This window comes from Coptis chinensis, chromosome 8 (assembly GCF_015680905.1).
Source record: "Coptis chinensis isolate HL-2020 chromosome 8, ASM1568090v1, whole genome shotgun sequence".
Lineage (NCBI taxonomy): Eukaryota > Viridiplantae > Streptophyta > Magnoliopsida > Ranunculales > Ranunculaceae > Coptis > Coptis chinensis.
Genome location: NC_141463.1, coordinates 48,968,939 through 48,973,980, shown reverse-complemented (window position 1 = coordinate 48,973,980; position 5,042 = coordinate 48,968,939). Strand labels below are relative to the sequence as shown.

Genomic DNA, 5,042 nt, shown 5'->3' with positions numbered 1-5,042 from the left:
ATAACAATTGAGTCTTTCTAATCCCTAATTGTTCATGGCAATCTCTACTAACTAACAATTAGCATGTGAAGCAATTAAACCCATTCTCATGGCGAACTAATTACTTTCTAGAGTGGAATAGATCATCACAACTACATCTATACTAACACAATCAAGTTTTCATCAAGGCTTCCTAAAACCCCTCTAATGGATGTTTTAGCCTTGATTCATCAAACTATCATTTCTGGAATAAGAATAATAAGAAGAAGATATTATTGAAAGAATAACAATTACTTTATTAATCTAATTGAAAGAGAGTCTAATGATTCAAAACTGAATTAAAACTAAATTAAAACTAATTTAGAACTAAGTTTATGAATAACTAACTATAGAATTAAGACTAACTAAGTATATCCAGTGTTATGCCTTAGTCTTCTTTATATAGAAGAGGATTAGGTCTACAAATTCGTGCATGGGCCTTGGAGCCATGTTTTGGGCCATAGAATCGAGCCCAAAACATCATTACTTCAGTCCACAAAGGGGTTTTCAGTTAAAAATGACTTCAACAGCCTTTTCATCTACTTTTGCTCCTTTGAATGTGTCATCGCTTGGACCATTAGAAATCTCTTTTAGAACCGGTCATTTTGACATATGGTAGGCCCAATTCCGTGGTCTGAGTCCAAAGATACGGCCTTCGGAAGTTCTACTGACTTCTATGTGCTAATTCTGCCCGCGTTGACATTGACTTTTCAGCTTTGACCGGGCATTAAAAAGGCTTTTTCTTCTTGAATCTTGGCCTTTAATCGTAGAACTTCTTAGCAACCAACCCTTGCTCCTTTATCTCGCAAAAGGGACACATTTCTGCACATAATTAACTCCTATGCCTGAAATACATAAAAGCACGTAAACAGCACTAACTCTTATTTATTAATCACATAATTGGTATAAAAACAATATTGTTAAGGGATTAAAACTACAGTTTTGGGCTCCTATCAAACCACCCCAAAACAGCATTTTGCTTGTCCTCAAGCAAACATGACAAATTAAAATAAGTGACGAAAAATGGAGTTCTAACTAATCTCGTTTCGCCGAGTGCGATTGCATTGACCATATGCAACAAGGCCTTAAACCACTAGGAATTCCCTAGTGGACCAGTTATAGCCTCGTGAGAGTTTTTCAGGGAAGGTACTCACAAACTTCATCTATACTATAACGACTAAGAAATAAAACTATTGTTTCCTTACTTATTCTCAGATATCTATCCATCTCACTAGCAATGAATACAGAATAATCAAGTCGAAACCTAAGCTAATATATGCATAATAATCAATCATCTACGAATAAATATATATACAATGAGCAATGCTATGAAATGCAGTAACAGGTCCGTTTCTGAAACTTTGGAATAGTGTCCTAAAGTAGGCCCTCACATAAATGTTAAGACAAACAGTCTGATTTTACTGCTCAAGTTTCGCTACTCTAGTGTGCAGTGGGCACACTTTACCTTGCAATTTCAATTACCCATAAGGAAGCTGAAGTTGATCAAACACATCTGCCACTTACTATCATACTAACCTATTCCTAATTGAGTTAGAGGTCTTTATTAGGTGTTACGGGGATTAGGTGATGATTTAAGAATGAAGTAAATGGATATTCAAAAAGGACAAGTCTGAGATAATAGAGTCTGAGATATTATGTAATTAGAGAAAACCTTGTTCTTACTTTGCTTATACACTTTGTTTCCATCCTTAGCCATTTTTTTTTCTTTCAGCTTTTAACTTCTTTGATTCTGTTTTTAAAGTTCTAACTTTTTATTTTATTTATCTATTTATTTATTTATTTTTTGGATGGAAACTTCCTTTTCTTATTTGAAGCAACTAACAAATTCTTGATTTCAAAGGTTTTTCTCTTTATTCTTCATTTCATCTCTATTCTGAGACTTATTCAAAGATGCACTACTAAAAAAAGGGCTTTTTATGACAGCTTTTAGTTATCATGAAATACATATCATGACACTTTCTGATTGAAAAACCAGTCGTCATTACTGGGGGTGTCATAAAAAGTCAACCAAAACCGTCATTAAAGTTATGACGGTTCATAGAAAAGCGTCTTAAAAGTCCCTCCCATTATGACATATATTTGTTTTAAAACGTCATAGTAGGTAAATTTTATTATGACACCTCATATGTAACCATCATAAATTATAATTAGAACCGTCAAGAATACTCATTGACTACTATAGAACCGTCATTTTATGGAAGAAAAATACGTCAACAAATAGTTTACACTATGACAGTTCTTCTAAAACCGTCATCTACTTTTATTTTTATTTAAAAAAAAATTTATATTATTTATATTTTTATTATATTTTTTTCCTGCCAAAAATACTGCATAATAACATGTAATTCAATTCCTAACCTGGAAACTTATTTCACCAATAAAACAACTATAAAATTCTCAAAAATAAAACTATAACATCCACAATAACTTCAACCCTATGTATTTTCAAACCATTCGAAAATATTTATTCCTTACACCAATTTATCCAACATCATTGAAAAATGCTAGATACATTTATTTGATAGTACATTCAACCAAACTAAAAATCATTTTAATCAACTCCATCATTAACAAATTAAGTATTATCCATCGATCGATCGACGTTGTCAAACCTAAGAAACAAAGTAAAGAAACATTATTAGTAAATTTGCTACCAAAAGCTCAAGCCACTTACCAAAAGTAGGCTATTTTATATATGGCATGAGAGGAACAATGCGATGGGACCTAGTTCTCATAACGGAAGGAAAAATAAATGAAAATACCTACAATGCAAATAGACTGTAGTTAAAGATATACACTACTACATTTATATATAGTACATGGTTAAAGATAAGCCTTTCCTCACTTCCATTTACACCAAAAAAATATCGAAGCGTCTAATGTCATCTGTCAAGTGTAGAAACAATGAACAACAGTGTATTTTAAGGACGATGAGCAGCCTAACCAAAAGATTTTCCCGCCAACGGATCATGACCCAACTCCAATTAAAGTCAACCGTTAAGAACACAAAAACATAAATAAACAAATTAGGCTAAATATGTCAAAGGAGAACACGTACATCAGTAGAAAACTTCATTTGAGAATGAACCACTCACAATATTGTTTTCAGGTCTCTTCCAGTAGAATCCATGCATGTAAGAAGAGAGGTAGTAGATTGCAGGCGGCAAGGATATAAATCATCAATGCATGCTTTCCCATCAACTCTAGAACAATAGTTGGCTGTCTATATCCCCACACATCAACCTATAAGAAGAACACAAAACAAGATTTTAGCTCTAGAGTGTTACGGTTTCAATATAATGATACAACCGCCAACTAGTTATTGTATGCGCCCTGTAAGTATATCAAACTATGAAACAAAATGCCAAACAGGATTTATGCAATGTATAACTAAGACACATAAGTTTGCAACGTGGAATTCAAATATCTAACCAAAGACATAAATTCCAAGAAAGAAAATTCCATTCCAAAACGCACCGGCCGTGACACGTGTAACTTGAATTGTAAAGGGCCTTGTTCACATGCATTCCTATCACATTAAGCAGATTGGTTAGTTGAAGACTAGATTTATAGTTGTTCTTGTCGGATCAACAAATTCGGTTTTATTTATCGCATGCGACTTCTCCACCAGTCCACAACCTCCATTCGATTTGAAGATTCTTTTTGGAACCAGTATAATAGTTTACGGTGGATAGGCATTAGTTGACACTGACCTCAGAAAATTCAAATAAAATAGAAATGAAAACAAAATGAGCTTACCAGAAAAGTCTAAAATAAATCCCATGACTACAAGACAGGAGGCGGGGATTATCTAGTGCAATATTTTGTCTTTGTGTTCCTGCATGCAGTTCAGATTTAGATAAGACATCAAACTACAATTCTTTGTCAATGAAGAAATATTTAGTTGCACTAAGATGAATTACCTTGAAATGTACAATAACATGGCCATAATGTAATCAAATCATGCAAGTAACAACTGCCATCACTGAGCTGCACAACATGGTAAATCAAATTTACTACACATACAACATAGTGAGAAGGATTCATCACATTTACTTTTATGTAAACCTGTGTTGGCATGAAAATGAAATTAATCCTGAAAATGCAAGAAAACCATAACAAACCTTAAGATTCCTTCAGGGTTCAAAAGCGCACTAACAACAAGAAGGAGAGCACCTTGTGGAAGTGGACCATAATCACGGTGACTCAAAAAGGACAAAAACGGAGGTATAACATCGACCAAGGAAAAAGAGCACGAGTAATCAAATTCTTCCATTACCGCAATCGTAACCTTTGTCCTAGAATATATAGCCTTTTTATATAGATGTTGAACTCCTAATAATGTACAATCTATCATTCCAACAAATTTGCAAGCGTGTCCAAAGTGTCTCCCCTTACTCCATATTTCACCTTCGGATGGAAATAAAAATATATACAACTCATTAGCTACTGATTTCGACATAAAGGACACAAGTTAAAATCAAGTTTAATATTATTACTAAGAGTGTTGAACCTACAGTGAAGGTCCTTGTTGCAATAGAAGTGCCTTCACTTGGAAGTTTTTTTTTTAGGATAAGTAGATAACTATGAATCCGCTCATATTTACAAATAAAAGCTGAACCTATAAAGACAACATTCACTGGCATATGACCTTATTACAACTATTGCCTACAATAACGTTCAAGTATTCAATCAAAAGGACACAAGGTAAAAAGCTAGGATATTCATAGCATAATATGTTCGATTCCACCTCCCATCGGCATCGAAATATTGTCTCAGGTTCTTGTGTTGCATTCTCCCACTTTCTCGCACCAAAGATAAGGATCAATGGTGACATTTATTACAATTTGGTTTCCGTCGCAAAAAATGATTCGCAAGTCTGCAGACTTGAGCTATTCGAGTTCCAACAAGATAACCTTTGCCTCCAAAAGCTTCCATTACAAGATGATATGTTGCACCGGTACAAAAGAAGTAAGGGCGGGATCATCTTTGTAAGGCCCGAT

General features: G+C 34.0%; 1 long non-coding RNA gene across 1 annotated transcript; it reads right to left on the bottom strand.

The window, feature by feature from the left end:
• Positions 1-3,524: 3,524 nt before the first annotated feature.
• On the bottom strand, positions 3,525-4,020 carry LOC147481773 (uncharacterized). Its single transcript, XR_015206348.1, has 3 exons — positions 3,963-4,020; positions 3,799-3,877; positions 3,525-3,568 (listed from the first exon to the last, which is right to left on the bottom strand). It is a non-coding gene; the product is annotated as an uncharacterized LOC147481773 (long non-coding RNA).
• Positions 4,021-5,042: the final 1,022 nt, after the last annotated feature.